Genomic DNA, 20,087 nt, shown 5'->3' with positions numbered 1-20,087 from the left:
AGCAACATTCCTGCAGCTCCTGCATAAGGAGTATATATCTACCAATTGATACAATATTCCCGGGATTGTGTTTCTTATCATGATTTCCTTGATAGAGGATTGCTGCTCACAAGGAAGCTATTAAACCAAGAGTTCCAAATGGTGAAGTTGAAGTCATCCCTTCGTAAATTTTACGGACGCCATCACGAGTTGGTTGACCGTTATGGAATAACCGTTTCACAGATGATATCGGATATGTTCCTTATGTCGTAACTACAATACCCTTCCCGTTTCACGAATGTGACTTACCGAATTAGACTATTTACCGGATTTGTAATAACATAAGCAACACGACGGGTGCCACATGTGGAGCAGGATCTGCTTACCCTTCCGGAGCACCTGAGATCACCCCCAGTTTTTGGTGGGGTTCGTGTTGCTAAGTCTTTAGTTTTCTATGTTGTGTCATCTGTACTATTATTTGTCTATTTGTCTTTTTATTTTTGGCCATGTCGTTGTCAGTTTGTTTTCGATCTATGAGTTTGACTGTCCCTCTGGTATCTTTCGTCCCTTTTTTACTAGGTCGCTGCGTCATTGACGTATACCAACGCATATCCTTTTATACATAATTAATGTTTAACATTATTTGAATATTTTGTCTGCTCCGTCAGTTTGCAAATTTTAAAAGCTGACACAACAACATACGAATTAAGCTGGATTAATTTGGATTTGATTTATTATGAGGAATATATTCTCAATTAAATGTTGAAAAGCTGAACATCTTTCAGGAATTAAATGAATTAATCTAAATGTTATTCATTTATAAAAGAGACCAATATAAAGAATAATTAGTATTATACAAATCAGAGAAAAACATATCATAGAAACTAAACAAACCATTCTTCATGGGAACACTGTCTTGTGTGGTAGCCACAAGTACTTTCATTTTCCTCGGATTAACTGTTGAGAAGATTCCAGCATAGAATAATGTTCTAACAGCATTTGTATATACAAGTTGGAACTCTTTGTAACTAAAAAAAAAAAGTAGAACATATTTGACCCAAAAGTAAAAGAAACATCACCGGTAGCTGAACAAAAAATTTACATTAAATATACACTAACGAGTTCTATGCGGAAAAAATATATCAGTCCATTTATTATGAATGTACGTTTTCCAATAAAAATTTTTAAAGACAATGTTTTACAATTCTATATTACATTACGGTGCCAAAATTATAACTGGACGTATCCGAACCATAAATTCACCTATCGTATGTAAATATATATGTACACAAAATGAATTAATCTAAAATCATTTCGCCAAAATTTACTCAAAGGACCATGTTTGGTGCCGTTTTTGTTTGGACACCCATTTGTATATGTCCTTGTGCATTTTCGCTTTCTAAACCTGTTTTAAAAGACAAGGCTAAGTTTGACATTATTCAAGCAAATTCGCAATGTCAACAAATTATTCTTAAGAGGTTATCATTTCAGACAAATGAGTTTTTAATAATTATGTATTACTTTGTCACAATGACAAAATTGCCAAATTGACAGTGTCTCATTCCATTAACCTGTAACGTTTAGCAATTAAAAATTTTCGAATGATTAAACAGTAAAATATCCAATATTTACAAAAATTTTGTTTAAGGTTATGACCTTTTTTTTCAAATAAGAGTGCACACGCTGCGATGTCCCGGCTTGTTTACTGGTCATGATTGAATTCATGTTGAAAGTCTTTAAATAAAGGTTTTACTACAAGTATCACACAAGTGAAAGTTGTCACTGTGAACAAATGCTCCCAAAACCGCACATTTATTGAGAGAAAATAAAAATAATTGCCATACATATATGCTCATATATGCTCTGTTGTGTATTCCAAGTGTTAATCATACTGGTATGCTTGGAGGAACAAAATAAACATGTACCATCATTGATAATTTTTCACATGTATAAATGTGTAACAATCCATAATGGGATAGTCGAGTTATCTTACAAAAACGTGACTAAGCAAAGACGATATGATCCGGGGAGTATAAAAATTCAGGTATTTAGAAACCAAAATTGTCACCAATACTTTCCAGAGCCCCAATATACAGAAACCCAATTTACAAAAACCCAATATACAGAAACTCAATTTTAAAAAACCCAATATACAGACAGACCTGCAGTCAGAGTATATTAATAAACAAATCGGGGATGGTTCACCTGACCCTGGCTTATCCGCAAGGTGTGAGGTCACTTAGCAATTAATATTGCTAAAAAAATTAATAATAACTTACATTTTCACAAAACCAAATTTTTCCAAACGTTACTCTATGTTGCAACAGTTGCCTTTAACTTTGACTTATTAATCCCAAAATCCATAGGCTTCTTTCATTCCATATTCATATGTATAAGGTTCATTCCAATCAAGCAAGGGACACTAAAGTTACTACAGAAACCATTTGTTTCGAACACACTGACGGATCGAAGGACAGACGGACGGACGGACGGACAAAACGACTACTTTATGCTCCTGAATTTTTTAGGAAGCATAAAAAACTTAACATTGTCAATAATCCATGTTTTAAAAAGTATAACAAAAATACCGAACTCTAAGGCAAATTCAAAAGGGGAAGTCCATAAAAACTGACAATATCGAACGCTATCAATCAACTGAACAAGTGAAAAACAACTGCTATTATTCTGACTTAGTACAGGCATTTTCGAAGAAAATATTGAGTTAAACCTGGTTTTATAGCTAACCAAACCTTCTACTTGTATGAAAGTTGTTTATAGATCCGTTATATTGACAAAATTGGTTGAGCAACTCAAACAGACATAATAGGTTAATGTGACAATAATTGTGATATGAAGTCAATGTCAGATGAACCGTAGACAACGGACATCTGAACTTTATATTCATTCCATACGTCAAATATGGTGGACTTTTTTCTTTATAGTATCTGAGAATCAGACCTAAATGAACTCTGAACTTAACAAAATGAACCGTGAAAATGATCTAAAGTTCAGAGAACAGACAGACATGTACACCAAACAATAATTCCTAAAACCAACTATAGTAAACCTATCATTATAGTGGCTGAAAACATATCTTACCACGAAGACTTAACGGTGACCAATGAACTATGAAAATGCAACAAATATAGTTGACCAATTACTTATAGTATCTGAATGTACTTACATATGTACATGTTACCATAAAATCTTAACGTTGACCATTCATTTGTAAAAAATTAGATCAGACGAACTCTGCCAGACAGACATGAAAACCTTACCATCATTCCATACACCTAATTCAATTGACCTATTGCTTATAATATCTGAGAAACAGATCAAACCACAAAAAACATAAAATTGAGCAACGAACGATGCAATTGAGGTTAGGTTAGATGAAACCTGCTTAACGGACATGTACACCTTACAATCATTCCATACACCAAATTTAGTTGACTTTTGCTTTAAGTTTCTGAGATACGGGCTTAAATAAGAAAACTTAACCTTGATCGTTGATCCATAAAATGAGGTCAAGGAAGGATGAATTATTTCTGATGAACATAAAGACCTTGCGCGAAATTCACGTTGCAAATAAACCACACAGTTTTTAAGCTGTCGCTGAGATATAAAACAAGATCAAAGACAATGGTCATATGGCAGAACTGCAGACTATAAGGCATCTGTAAACAAGGTATGAAGCATCCATTTTTTCCTCTGATGAAATCCAAAGCTTTATACAAATACTGTACCCACCATCGCCGTTGCCAGGTTTGCCACCTGAATAAAACCTCTTAAACTTCAAATCGGTTATAAGTTTGTTAAAAGTTTGTGTTTGTAAAGTTTAGATTTTTCAACAACAATATGTCGTACATATAGGTTAATATTTCAAAAAGAGAAAGCATATTTAATATTGACAAATTTTGACAAATGCAGGCAATATTTATTCAAGACAACAAATGTGTAACTGTTTTCAGATCGAATACAAGTTCAAGTTGGAGAAAGACTCCGTTCACACTTGGACATTCAGATCGATTCAAACTATCGGTTCACTTTAGATCAATTTAAGCCCAACATGAACGCTTTGAATCGATTTTGAATCGGTCTAAACTAAAACACCAATGAGGTAGTTTAGTTTGGATCGATCTAAAGTGAACTGATATAACGTTAGATGACAAAGCAGAGATCGATCTAAACTAGTGCGATTGAATCGAAAATAATTTGTGCGCATTTATGGCGGCAAAATTACACGTGCAATTTATTAAAAAATGGATGACCAACATAAAAGGGCTGAAAATTAACGAAAACTATACGAACAGCAGTATCAACATTTTAACTTGTAGTTCAAGTGAAACAATGACTTCATCCATTATTGTTTTGCAAGCGTGTGTATCAACACGTTTATTTGATTATATACTTCTATTTATATACAGTACTTGTTTACAATTTTACGGTTGATTAGGTCAGATCGCTTGCATTTTTACTTTTAGCACATACTTACAAATTCTCGTCCAATCAAATTGCTTGAACTTGCCTTCTAATTTTCATAGTACATAACTTTTTCCGTGTACTAAGTAACTACGCATGAATGACCACAATGGTAGGATTTCATTGTATCGTAATCAAGATATTGAAACAAAAATTGCCACTGGCTATTTTGAAATAAAATGCTGTGTTCCAAATTAAATTAAATAGTTTTTAGAACATACTCACCCCTTCTCGTCCAATGAAAAGTCAGTGTTTTCCCTTCTAATTTTCATAGTACATGGCTTTCCATGCACTATAAAATGCTTTACATGAATGACTTTTCATTGTAGATTAGTTATGAAAGGGAACTCTTTTAAAATAACTACACTAACGAAATGTACAATCCCCTGAGGCATCTTGGGAAAATAGCCTACTGATTAAAGATGAAAGAGAACAGAATTATAAAAAACATTTTGAATTTTGCAAATGTTTATCATGGTACATATATATAACAAACAAAAAATGAAATGGGGGCAAAGATGTAGGTGAAATAATCTTTTTTTTTCAATTTTGATACCAGACATTCGAGTCAATTATTATTTTTTTTTCTATCAAGAAAACAATGTCAGACTGCTGATATATAAAGCAAAGGATTTTTTTTCGAAAAAACCACAATGCATGTACATTCATCAATAAAAGGTAAGCATCTGATGTTGAATGGTTGTAATTCAAATATTTATAGAGTGAGTTTTATAATTATAAAAAAATAATTTAATTTTGGGTGTAACGCCTCTTCTGATTGGCTGACGGTGTTTTATTTATCAGCTCATAGACATAATTTAGTCATGTGACCGTGACGTCGTCAACGTTTTTTCATGATTTACTCCGGTTTAAAATGGAATTTAGAATTAAATTATAAGGAATGACTGTGATATTTTTTCTGTCTATTCGAAATAACATTAAAAATGTGGTGCACACTTTAAAATAACACGCTACGCGGGTTATTTAGTGTGCACCAAATTTTTGATGTTATTTCTTCATAGACAGAAAAAAATATTACAGTCATTCCTTAAATATACATATTTCAAAAAGCTGATTTATATCACATTGTGTGCTTTTTAAAATCAAGAAATTTAAGGTATATAAGTATTAAATTTTACCTGAAGCAGAAGAAAAACTCAATGTTTGAACAATTTATCCTTTTTGTCCTCACAAAACTATGTTAGTGCTATTTCATTCCATCCATTGAAATAATCATTACCTATGTTATACATTCCGTTTTTTAACCTAGACCCCGTTCACACTTGCATTTTTTTTAATCGATCTAATTTAAATCGATCTAAATAAAACCAGTTAGTGTTCACATTATCTTTAATCAAGATGGTCTCTATCGGTCTAATCTGAACCACTGCGATCATACTACAAGTAAAAATGCAATCGATCTGACCCAATTACCCGTAAAACTGTAAATATTGTGTATAAATAGAAATAATTAATAAAATTTATGTGTTGAAACACACACTTAAAAAAAATGGACGAAGTTATTGTTTTCTTGAATCACAAGTTCAAAGTTTCATACTGATGTTCTTGGAGTTTTCATTAATTTTGAAACAAAAAACTGTAGCAAAGAATTTACAACATGAAGAAATGCTGCGGTTTCTGAAAAAAAAAATCAGCAGAAGGAAAGAAGACACAGATTTCGCAAATTGATGCAAACGCGAAGACAACTTTTTTTTCCCGTTTGTTTACACAAATTTCTGTTAACAGAGAAATATGGATTAACTTGACAACAAACCAACGATATATACAGGAATGTTATGTTATTACACGTGTTTTTCGTTTCAATCGTACTAGTTTAAACCGATCTTTGCGTTCACATTTAAAGTTAGATCGGTTCACTTTAGATCGATTCAAAATAAACTACCTCTTTTGGTGTTTTAGTTTAGACCGATTAAAGATCGATTCAAAGCGTTCACATTAGCCCTTAAATCGATCTAAAGTGAACCGATCTAGTTTAAATCGATCTAAATGTCCTAGTGTGAACGGGGTCCTAGTTTACACTACATTATAAAAAGTGAATTCTTATCAAGGTTTGAATATTACAATGGGAAAGGATAATTTTGTAAGGTCACTCGAAAGTGGGAATATGTTCTAAATTGGTCAGACAATACTTGGTCATGTTTTATAAACATTTAAAACCATCGGCTACGCCTTGAGCTTTAAATCTTCATAAAACATGACCAAGTATTGTCTAACCTTTACGTAATTAGTTTTCACATTGATTGTTAAATATCCTGCTATTAAAATCTTTGGATCTAAAAAAAATTTTGACGATTGCAAGTTTCTTTCATTTAAATGAAAAGTAACAAAGATGGTTCTTTAAACCTTGATTAGAGTACAACGCCATCTTAAAATTATGATAATTTGTCATTCATGCAATTACTTCGCACACAAAAAAAGTGTGTACTATGAAATTGTGTAAAGGGAAATTAAGGCAACTTGATCTATTTCGTCATGAATTGATTGATTGATTGATTATTGGTTGCCTAATGTCCAGTGGCAAATATTTAATGCATGTTCAGGACGATGTCATGAATTGAAAAACCGCTATAATGTCTGAAGAGAATGTGCCACCTATATATATTTATATACTAGTACATGTTCTGATAAATCTTTTGGTTTTTACTTTGAAATAAAACAAACATAAACCCTGGTATATTTGATCTATTGGTAGTTGCTTTTTAATGACTTTCCGCTAGACTATATCTGGGGACATACCAGGGGCGGATCCAGCCATTTTTAAAAGGGGGTTCAAACCCAGGATAAAGAGGTGGGGTTCGAACCATATGTACCCATTCAAAATCATTGATCGTCCAAAAAAGGGGCTTTTTACAAAATTTCGTTAATGAGCTACGTTTTACAAACACATGTGATACAAGTAGTCAGCCAAAATAAACTATCAATAGACCAATTAAAAGATTACTCGAGTTGTAAATATGTGCTAAATTGGATAGTGTATGAAAAGGTATATAATATGAAATTAAGACGTCGGGGCAAGCCCCTCGCTCTACATTTCATAGTATATACCTTTTCATAGACTAACCTAGACGTAGTGTGAACGCAGTGGTTCAGATTAGACCGATAGAGTTAGTTAAGATTAAAAATAATGTGAACGCTAACTGGTTTTATTGGGATCGATTCACATTTAGATCGATTCAATAATGCTAGTATGATTGGGGTCAAAGAGTCTGACTTTAAGTTTCAAATTTTGTGTGATATCGAACTAAAACTTCGGCTTAAACTTTTATTTATAGTTTGGAGTATACTTTGTGTTTCGTTGAGGATTCGTACAACAAAAATGAATTCCGTAGCCCCTGTAATTTTGTTTCAATAAAGCAGAAATTTCAGTGACAGTGAAATATAATTTTTAAAGAAAGTTCGAAGTACACGTTTTTTAGAAAGTGTTTTCGGTATTAACGTGCATCCTAATATATATATTTGTACTGCGTTTTACAGAATATTCATGTTGTTTTATCTCCGAATGTCTAAAATTTACTTGCATACTTTGTGAATAATTTTTAGCGGTTCTAATAGATCAATTTGCCTGAAAATGTCATGAAAATTCGTTAGATTGCCCATGTATGTACCTGTAACATAAAGAAATCAAACTCAGATACGCCGACCATTGAAACAAAACTGCTTAAAGATCATGATGGAAACAATTGCATGACGTTGTGCATTGTTACGCTTATTTAATGACGTTTTCCGTTCAAATTTCAAATCTAGGGCCTATCCCATGGCACTTAAGAGATAACTGTATTGTATTTGAAGCTTTGCGGACGTCCATCGGTAGTTCTACTGTCGCAAATTTAGTTTACCTGGCGACGCGTAGCGGAGACAGGTGAACGGGTATTTGCGACAGTAAAACTACCGATGGACGTCCGCAAAGCTTCAAATACAATACAGTTATCTCTATTCTAATGCAAAACAAGTACATAATTCAATTTCAATCATTATTTCAGTGTAAAATTTTCATTAAAGAAAATTCCGCGAAAAGATGTTATCTTCTTTGGCCCCTAAACTAGGTGACGTCATAGGTATGCTTCCGGCGTCAAATGTAAACATCGGGCGTTTTCTAGCTTCTTGACCGCTTCAGAATGTAATAAAATTTGACAAAAAGAAGATTTCTAGGTTCAACATGTGAGTTTTTTGCTTATTATTGTAGAAATTACATGTCAATACATTCCGCAATTCAAAATGTCGGCTTCCTTAGTTACAGACAAGGAGATAGAGAATTGTACGCTTAGTGTCATCCAATCAGAACCATTGATACAAAATAATTGCATTAGAATCAGCGGTATTATAACAAAAAAAGCCGTGGCACTCTAATGGTTAACTATTGAGTTTCGGTTAAATTTGAACTGCATTTCAATATTTGAGGGCCGAATATGGTATAAAAAATATTAATTTCTATTATGGTTATTGTCCGTTATCTTTTTCTCGTATGAAGAGATATTTCTAAAATAATTCTTATATGATTTGCATATTAGAGAATACGTTGATATGATTTGTTGAGAGGACTTCCGGTAGTTGTTCTTGACGTTGTTTATTTTTCGATAGACGACGTTGACCGAACTTCTTTTCGTAACCAATGTAAGCAAGATGGCGGCGATAATGACACAATCCGGATCGACGTTAACAAAATTTATTTTCAATTCGCGTTAATAGGTCTTTTAAAATAGTTAAATTAAATAATAAACACAAAACATTCGTTTGAATGATAATAAGAGTTTTTGTAGTTTATTTTTTATCAGATTGCAAATTTCATGGAGTACATATTTTTGCGTTAACCAACAAATATATTCATGCGCCAGGCCTATTCAATGACACAAATATACAATTTACGTGTGATAGAGGTTACGAGTGTGGAAAAATAAATTATCTCCAATTTTAAAGAATTATAAGGATTAAACGCCTTTTTAAAGGAATTTATTGGTGTATAAACTGTACCAAGTCACTCACAAACATATCATAAAAGTCCTTCGGACTTTTATTTGTTTGTGAACGAATTGGCCGAGTTTATACACCAATAAATTCCTTTAAAAAGGCGTTTAATCCTATAATATTCACAAAAAATGCGTTAATTTGATTGACTTATCCAGCATTATGAAACGATATTGCCACATTTCCAGTGGCTATTCGTTATGTCTTTGATGACTTGCAAAGGTATAAACGATATACGTTGCCTCCATGGCAATGGGGAAAAGCCATCTCTTCAATAATATACAAAACACTCAAACTTTTTCGGTTTAACAACTCGTAAGAATTGAATATCGTTTGATACTCGTTAAACAATTTAAAAAGTAATAATAAACTCGACAAAGGCTCGTTTATTATTATATAGAAAATAAAATAAATAGCTCTCACTATTTACAAAACAGTACACAGTATGTTTTGGGACACTGTAATTTTGACTTGACGCTTAAAAAATTGTTTTCTATTGCGTCCTTTTCTGATTGGTAATTTTAAAACAAAGGGTTCCAATTATGAATATCTTTACGTGAGACTTTGATATAATACAAACGTAAAAACTACATAACATTATTTGCTACCTAGTATTAAAGCATATTTATTACTTAAGTCTTATACTATAAGTAATAGTGTTGAGCTTATTCTAGGTACATATACCTTTCTTGCCGTTTCTACATAGTTATTTTTATATTATACTTTATCCTTTAGTCAACAATGTACATCAATAGATATAAGAAGATGTGGTATGAGTGCCAATGAGACAACTCTCCATCCAAGTCACAATTTTTTAAAAGTAAACCATTATAGGTCAAAGTACGGTCTTCAACACGGAGCCTCGGCTTACACCGAACAGCAAGCTATAAAGGGCCCCAAAAAGTACTAGTGTTAAACCATTCAAACGGGAAAACCAACGGTCTAATCTATATAAAAAACGAGAAACGAGAAACACTTATGAACCACATCAACAAACGACAACTACTGAACATCAGATTCCTGTCATAGGACAGGTGCAAACAATTGCAGCGGGTTTAAACGTTTTAGTGGTACCAAAACCTGCACCCTTATCTGAAACAATAGTGTAACATCAAAACATAGGACGACACACTATAAAATATCAATTGAAATGGCTTAACTCAATTAAAAGACATATTAACACCAGTGAACATACAATGAACAAATAAATTTGATCTATGATACAATGTAAATACAAAATAAATAAACTAAGGGAGGAATAATTAAAGTAACATGTTATACCGCTGTGAAATGTGAAACAATTCAAGAAAAACAATATGCTTGAACAAAAATAGCAGCCATTTGCAATTACTTTAAACACAGGTAAATGAAAATAATTTTGTTGTTAGGTATACGTGTACAGTTCAAATGGAGAAAGGAAATATTTTTACAAAATAAATAATTTTGATGTTTATAGTACGAAGAAGTGAAAATTTATAGTAATACCAAACACTTATCAAAGCTGGTATATAGACCTGATATAACTCTGAAAAAGTAAACATTAAATAACAAAAAAACATTACAATTAGTATCAACAGGTCAAATAAACAAGAAAGTACGATTTGAGAGTACTCGCAGTTACTGACAGCTAGTTAAAAGCCAAAAACAATTAATAATAAAAATTCATGCATCAGAGACTAAAATCAACTAAAACACATCCCAGGGATTCAGTATTTTAACGTCATGGACAGTCAAAGAAGACATGCCTTGTGCAATCCCAAAAATAAATGTATCGACAGGCAGTAGGATAGTTAGGAGTAAAAACCTCTTTATAGATCAAAATGAACGTGGGTTTGTCTTTATACATCCCGTTTGAAAAGAATACAAATATAGTTATGTTTTAGTTTGCTGATAACAAAATCGATATTAGTGCCAATGTAAACTATATTCAAAGATCTAATTACAACATTGGTAAAATAACCTTTACTAATACCTGTACAATGTATTTTTGTATTTATTTAAAGCATGGTAATCAGCTTTTTCTCATATGAACCACTTAGTACTACTTTGAAATAAAGTCAGTGATCTTATATATTTCGACAAGCCTTCCAATGGATTTTACATAGGGACGATAATTTTGTCACTTCATAAGGAATTTCTTCACCTTAACCTCTGTCTTGAATGTTATCCACATTACGGTTACGATATGACCACAGGGATGATAGGTATATTGTAGATTTGGTTAGTTATATGTTGTTGGGTAATTACATGTATCATCAATATTTACATCTAAAAAATTAAGAACGTTTAATTTGGTACGAAATTATCGGTAATTCAATATTATTAAAAAATGGTGGTATACATTTTTGAACAAGACAGTCTCTGAAAACGCTAGAAATATTATGCAATCCATTTCAAAATACAGATGTACGATGTGTTATGCAGGTGCTGATATATTTAAAATCTGAAATTTCTCCGGAAATCGAAAACGATATAAATGTTTCAAAAGAGAGCGCAAAATCTATAAAGTCATCTCAACCCGTTACAATATCCCCTAGCATGGAAAACATGAGTTCTACCTCATATTTTAAAAGACAAGTACCTAAATGAGACATACCTTACAAGGTATCTTTAGTTAAAGTAGGAATGTTAACAAAATACTCAATATCTCAAACGTAAGCATAATCCGTCACAAAAACAAGATGATAAATGTAACTCAAACAGCTAAAACAAATATACAACTCGTTACAGAGACATGTCAGTGAGTCCTAGTAACTACTAAAGGTCAATACTATATACACATATTTCACATACCATGTATCATATACAAACTATAAGGTATTCTACAAAGTTTAAATAAGAGAAAAATCCAACAAAGCTAGTTATAAAACATACAGAAACGTCATTTTTTTGCGTTAATCGCTTGCCACCATAGTATATAACGTAAAACAATATCTCAGTTAAAATGGTTTTGTTCATCTCGTCAATGCATACAATTTTATATGTACATGTTTAATACGGGGGTTGTATCGACTGTAGATTAATTGGTTTGCTATGGTCATATCAGCGTATCAGGTGTGAATGACCTGGTCGGGGAACGCAGTCTCCTGGAAAGCTGATATGGGTCCGAATTTATACCTCTGGCCGAACAGTCTCGTTCCCCAATGGTAAATGATGGCAATTAACGTGGTCCTGATAAGATGCTGATCACGGGTCATGAAGTCACTGTCCTCAGTAAACTTTGATGGAAGGACCCCGTTTAAAATATATAAATATATCATCTGTGATAGTTATTACGCTTGGAAGAGACAGTGTACCTCTTACTGAAGGTGTTATCCTTTACTGTTACAAGTATAAAGCTTCTGTATTTCTCACTAACGCCTTTGATTTAAATTGATATTCGGGTATAATATTTGTATAACGGAAATATCATTAAGAGCTTGTCTCACAGGAAACAATGCAAAAGTGTTATGAATTTTTTTCATTTTATTGAACTTTTCGCACTTGATTATTATCCGTATCCTACTACACCCTGTTCATTTTTACACAATTTATGATTTGTTGTTCAGAAAGGTAGTCGTCGAATTTAGATATATATATTCTATAATCATATTTACGTATACATCACTGTAGAAAATAAAATATTTTGTTTCCTATTTACGATCTTTAAAAATAAATACATTTACACTAAAAAATAAAAAGACGCCAACTTGTTTTGTGATGAATTATTGAGCCTAGTTTATACAGCACTGCATACGAAAGTTTATTATCTGTTCTATTTACTCAATGTTTCAGTTGTTCACTAGGAAAATCGAGTGGCAATCAAAACTTGTCGCACGTAATGTTACTTTATAACCTTTTAATTATTTCACACTTATATTTTGTGCGCTCAGAAACCTACCATATTCATAGTAATTAATTGACATAACTTCATAGTACACTTACTTTTGAGAGCAGTTAACATTATCTAGTCTTCCTTTGGATAAATATGACATCAGTGTTGTATTACAGATGACCGATATGTCTAATGTATCAAACTTTGGTCCGTTTTTCAAATATATATAAAACCCACCGATGAAGATATCTATCTAATGATAAAAAAAAGATTATTTTATCAAAAAAAAAGTTCATTCTAAAGACTATTTTATAAAAATAAGGAGATGTGGTATCATAAACTGGTGTAGTGATAAGTGAACACAATAGGAGCCCAGTTTATTGGTATCATAGCCAATGAGACCACTATCCACCAATGTTCAAATGAAGTGGATGTAAGCAATTATAGGCAACCGTACGGCCTTCAACAATGGGAACAATCCATACCGTACAGTCGGCTATAAAAGGCCCCGACATGAAAAATATGAAACAATTCAATTGAAAAAACTAACGGCCTAATTTATAACAAAACAATTTACGAAAAACAAATATGACAGACATGAACCAACGACAACCACTGAACTACAGGCTCCTGACTTGGGACAGGCACATAAAGAATGTGGCGGCGTTAAACATGTTTGTTGACGCCAGACCCTCCCCCTAACCTGGGACAGTGGTGTAACAGTACAAGATAAGAACAAACTATAAAAATCAGTTGAAAAGGGCTTAACTCATCAGATCGATACAAAGCAGAAAAACAAGTAACAAAAACACAGACATGACTTGGCAAGAAAGTTATACACATCACAACAAAAAAGACACAAAGTACAGATTTGAGATTACTCGCAGCTCCAGACAGCTAGTTCAAAGCCAATAACAACTAATAAAAAAATCATGCATCGAAGAATGAAAATATCAATTAGTACACATCCAATGGATTTAGTGTAAAGACGTCATTAACAGTCAGAGAAAAACTTGACCTTGTGCAATGCCAAAATATAGGTATCGACAACTTAGAACGTGAATGTGCATATGTGTATTATCATAATATTTAGAATGGTTTTAATTTACTGATAACAAAATCAATATTTATAAATGCCAAAATATAGGTATCGACAGATTGTAGAATCGTGAGTGTGCATAACAATAATATTTATTATTAATTAACTACTCTGCTATTGGACTTATTAATAATATGATGAAAACTGCCTGTGCTATACAATGGTGTCGACTCGGCCAATACAGAATAACTCTGTCAATAGTGATTTTTCCCTGTTGGCCGAGTTCTGATCGGCCAATACAAAATTTCGGAACGTCTCTGGTCAAAAGTCATGATGAACACCAACTTAATGTGAACTATCGTTTGGAAGACGCTGTTTTATTTACACACCATATTAAAACATGCTGGAACGTTCAGTATGGCAAATATTTCAGGCTGAAAACGGTCACATTAATTGAAAAAGGCCTTTTGTAAGTAGACAATTTAATTATTTCAGGCTTGGGCAACTAGTCTGTATAGATTATCACAAAGCTCATTTCTTGTCGACTTCATTTTTAACATTTTATCAGTTTAAAGTCATTTGAAACTTCAAATTTAAAAAAAAAAAGCTGAATATATTTTATATACTTGAATGGCTAAGTTTTACTAAAAGAATGTAAACAAACATACACTGGAAGCTAAATAGTAATAAAAGATTCTTAAAGAACAAATTTAATACAACTCATTTAAAAACCGTAAAGGAAAAGTTTAATTAACAAATGGGAACGCGTGGTAATGTTGAGAAAAAGTTGTTTTCAGTACCGGAAGTTTTAATCATTTTTCAGTACTGAAAATTTCAGTCATTTTTCAGTACTGAAAATTTCAGTCATTTTTCAACACTGTAAATTTCGGTCATTTCACAGTACTGAAAATTTTAGTCATTTTTCAGTACTGAAAATTTCAGTCATTTTTCAGTACTTAAACTTTTTGTCATCTTTAAGTACTTCTATACATATACAATATTTGGTCAATGTTGGACAAATATAAACTTTTTTGTATGAGGCTGAGAAACTGGGGAAGGGCGAGGTTTTACCGAGCCCTTCCCCAGTTTTGTCAGTGCCGAATACAAAACAGTTTATATCTTTATGACATTGACCTAATAATGTTTTTATAGTGCAACTTAAATTAATACATTGATAGCTTTTTAAATCGTAACATAAATGTCTGACTTATTTTAATCCCTTAATGAACCCCTAATTGTGGAGAAAGTTTTCCACGATGAAATTGACATTGCACAAAATATAAATGTATAGAAGTCAACGACAACGGAAGCCCGCAATGAGAACGGTTTAAATCTTTTGCTGACGACTTCAAAATCGACTCAGGACCAGATTCTTTAAGGTAAAGAGTTACGACTTAAAACAAAGTAGTTCACATTTCATTTGGTTAGTATGTTATGGTGGTCATGAAGTTGAATATGGTGTTCAAACTTAGGGCATTTTAGTTGGGAGTAAGACAATTCGACCTGGAGACAACTCGGACCATCTATAATGCAACTCAGACTAAGTATAAAATTAGACTTTGGAAGAAATAAATGACTTAAGAAAAAATAATGTGTCTGATGAGAAGTATCTGATACATTTTTTATGCCAATTTCAGTGGTGGATCCAGAGGGGGGCGTAGAGAGCATACGCCCCCCTTTTACTTGCACTTTTTTTTTAGATTAATTAAGACTGTTAAAATGATTTATCAGACTAGATTTCGGTGACTTTGCCATTTTCCGTATACATGGTATATTTTATACGACAATTCGATACTTTAATATAAAGATGTTACCGTGGAGTTGACCAGTACGTCGAAAAAACGTCACTCGGTCATTTTGAAATTCAAGAACAGTCACACATTGCGAAGACAAAGGATGGAGCAAGGACGTATTGACTCCTATTTCACTATTCCACCCAATAGAAGGCAAACCACTCACATGATAAAAAAAGTTCCAAAGCTATAATATCTGGCCCTGATTTTTGCCTTAAAACATTCTAGTCGTACCTGGATTGATAACAATAATCTTCCACACTTTTTGTTGCTATTAGAAAAAAAAATTCCAACAAATCTTTTAGCATCATATGTATAAAAACGGGCGAATTTTTTTAACGATTAAATGCCCTATTACTTTAGTGTGTCCATAACAACATTGAACTTGCCTATGACAGAATCATTGACGATTTTACTCGACGAAATCAGAGAAAGATGTTTCTTGTAAACCCTACGGCTTTAACGAAATATTTGTACAGAAGTCATCACTAGAAAAATCTCAATAAATGTTTTTGTGGATTCATTTTTTATTAATAAGTGAATAAAGTAAAACATTAATTATATTAGTATGTATGATCAGATACATCTGGGATGAGAATCACAAATTCGCAATGCATTCTTCAGATGCTAGTTGTGACCTCTATTCCAGTGACTGACATACACATAGCTAGGGAGAATTTTTTCATGTCCATTTTTTTACTGACACATCCCACATCAAATATATTAGTACATAGCTTTGGAACCATTCAATCATTTTATAATAGACAATAAATGGGGAGAATACGGCATCAAAAATATCCAATCCTTACACTTTAACTATAAAATAAACATGCCCCACGTCAGGAACCGTTTAATTAGTGCATTTTACACTTATTTTATGTTTTTTAGCCCCAAAAAGGTCCCCAAAAAAAATCGTCCCGCTACGCTTGACGAACACTTCTATTCTACGCTACGCCCCCACTTTCAAACATCCTGGACCCGCCCCTGAATTTTGAGCATGTTTCAAGTATATATAAAAATACCGTAAACCAGGTCCGTACATGAAGAGACGTCTATATCAACAGTTGGGTACTAGTGATGATCCAAAGTATTTTTAGTTCCCTACCTGCTTGAAGATATTAATTTGATATATTAAAACTAGAAGACATTTACAGGTCAACATGCGGTTTTCTTTTTATAAATTAGAATGTATATCAAAATATTTATGCTCATAACATTTATTTCAGATTCAGTTTAATGGAACTTAAAATAATTAAGTGCTTACATCCTTAAAGCAACCTTTTCGAATGCTGTCAAAACTTCCATTTCTGTAGAATTGTCCTCCTTCATTACCACAGTGTAAGCCCTTCATTCCAAGGAAATCAGAGAGATCGGTTGATGCATTATCACTACTCGAAACTTCCAAGTAATAAGAAGAACCCCTGCCATCTAATAAAAGATAAATAAAAACATTGTGATTTTTTAAATAACATAATATTATAACGATAATGTGTCTTTCTATACTATTTAAAGTAATTTATAGATTAAACTAATATTTCAATGCCCTCGATCAGAGCTGGCCTAAATGATTTAGTTTTGTTAAGTTAATATTTTTTGGTACCAAAGTATTTTTTCTTCATTGGTATTTTTATTTCAGAACAATGGGCATCGAACGTACCCCTGTCGGTAATAACTCCGAACAATCGGATTGTAAGCCGTACATAAAAAAAAAACTGCGATGTCAATTAATATGTTAAGCAAAAATATATTATGTTAAATAACACAAATACACTGGAAAACCAGGAAATTATATATTGAGTTAGATATACTGTTCCCAGGGAAAACTAAAAAGAAATCAAGCAGTTTCCACATATATCATCTACAGATATGGACAAAATTAACGTTAGAAATCGTGATTTTAATTAAAAAGATGTCGTTGGATAGCATTCCACGACGACTGAAAGGTGTACCTTAAAAGTGTACGTCAATAAATATTTTATTTTACCATAGACATTATGATATCCAGGATTATACTAGGAGGATCAGGATTGTACTTAATGTTTAGTAGGATTCAAGATATTACTAAAAATCATGGTTAATAAGATCCGTATCGTACTTGTATTGTTCTGGGTTGTGATAGATATTGGGAATATTGACAATATTAAATTTTGCTTATATTGCGTTCATACATTTTGTTAAGCACGGTTAGTATTATATGTTCCTTCACAATTGCAGGCGTAAATTAAATAACAATAATCACTCAAGTTTATATTTTTATTTATGTTCAATATGTAAAATCTTCGGTGGTGCAGAATTGCTAGTGGAATTGAGTCTAGGAAGATTGTATGTAAATCAACAAGATCGTCTTTTCTGAATAATGATTTTGTAAAAATGCTTTCTCTAACTTGATTTTTATAATGGCGGCCAGTTTTGATTTGTTGATGAAGCCCACAGGAGCTTGACTTTTGTAAAAAGGTATTTTATTTAACAGAGACAACAGCCTGTGAGGAAGCGGGAGTACCTGGAGAAAACCACTAACCTTCGGCGGGAAAACTAACAATCCTTGCAAATTAAGACCGGAACCGAACACATAAGTAGTTAAACTTACAATAGCACTGTGTATCAGCACCATCGGAAATGGGTACCAACGAAGCGGAGAGAAAGGACAAAAAAAAATAATCAAGGTAAGAAATCCTTTAATTTAAACCATTTCTACCATGTTGATGAGGTTACCGCTTATGAAACGATTTTCTGATAAATGGTGCTTTATGCCCACAAGTAGCAAACTGTCAAACAACGACAAAATTGTGTGTTATACTTCAAAACTGAGCACTTGGTAGTAGAACATTTCGAGGTCAATCGCCCTCCGACATCCCGCTGGCCATATATTCAACTGATTTTAATTCTTTTTTCCAGACAAATTTTTAGAATATGATAGTGTGACATCATATTTACTGAAATTCGCTATCAAAAAGATGTTTTCTAAATAATATCCGTAAAAAAACAATCAAGCTTAGTGTACGGCAACTTGCTCATGCTTACAGATTTACAGTACGGCAACTTGTTTTCCAACTGTATGGCAACAAAAAAAATATGCCGTCCTTTTCAAGAAATAGCGCTATAAGTTCAAATGCCTAGTTATGCATTATATTTCTTATGTATCCGAGTTTACATCTGTCATTCAGATATGAGGTGCAATGTAATGTAGTCAATTTTGATACATTGAACAATTCAAATAAAATTGAGAATGGAAATGGGGAATGTGTCAAAGAGACAACAACCCGACCATAGAACAGACAACAGCAGAAGGTCACCAACAGGTCTTCAATGCAGCGAGAAATTCCCGCACCCGGAGGCGTCCTTCAGCTGGCCCCTAAACAAATATATATACTAGTTCAGTGATAATGAACGCCATACTAAACTCCAAATTGTACACAAGAAACTAAAATTAAAAATAATACAAGACTGACAAAGGCTAGAGGCTCCTGACTTGGGACAGGCGCAAAAATGCGGCGGGGTTAAACATGTTTATGAGATCTCAACCCTCTCCCTATACCTCTAGCCAATGTAGAAAAGTAAACGCATAACAATACGCACATTAAAATTCAGTTCAAGAGAAGTCCGAGTCTGATGTCAGAAGATGTAACCAAAGAAAATAAACAAAATGACAATAATACATAAATAACAACAGACTACTAGCAGTTAACTGACATGCCAGCTCCAGACTTCAATTAAACTGATTGAAAGATTATGTCTTCATCATATGAATATCAGGCACAATCCTTCCCGTTAGGGGTTTAGTATCATACCATCATAACATATATGAGAAGAACATAACCCGTGTCATGCCAACAACTGGTTTTTAAATAAATGTGTTTAGTGCCGATGCAAAGACCCTATAAGTGAATCAATATTAACGCCAAAATATGCAATCTTTAATGACCTGACAACAGTATCGTAACTATATCCCTTCTTAATAAGTCTATTTAAAGGTTTTGTTAGCTTCAGAGGTGAATAC

At 32.8% G+C, this 20,087-nt stretch overlaps 1 long non-coding RNA gene across 1 annotated transcript; it reads right to left on the bottom strand.

The window, feature by feature from the left end:
• Positions 1-879: 879 nt before the first annotated feature.
• Positions 880-17,511, bottom strand: LOC127728227 (uncharacterized). The gene is made up of 3 exons (XR_007994052.1): positions 17,355-17,511; positions 13,369-13,511; positions 880-1,007 (listed from the first exon to the last, which is right to left on the bottom strand). It is a non-coding gene; the product is annotated as an uncharacterized LOC127728227 (long non-coding RNA).
• Between the last annotated feature and the right edge of the window lie 2,576 nt (positions 17,512-20,087).

This window comes from Mytilus californianus, unplaced genomic scaffold (genome assembly GCF_021869535.1).
Source record: "Mytilus californianus isolate M0D057914Y unplaced genomic scaffold, xbMytCali1.0.p SCAF_2, whole genome shotgun sequence".
Classification (NCBI taxonomy): Eukaryota; Metazoa; Mollusca; class Bivalvia; order Mytilida; family Mytilidae; genus Mytilus; species Mytilus californianus.
This window is presented reverse-complemented; position numbering and strand designations above follow the sequence as displayed.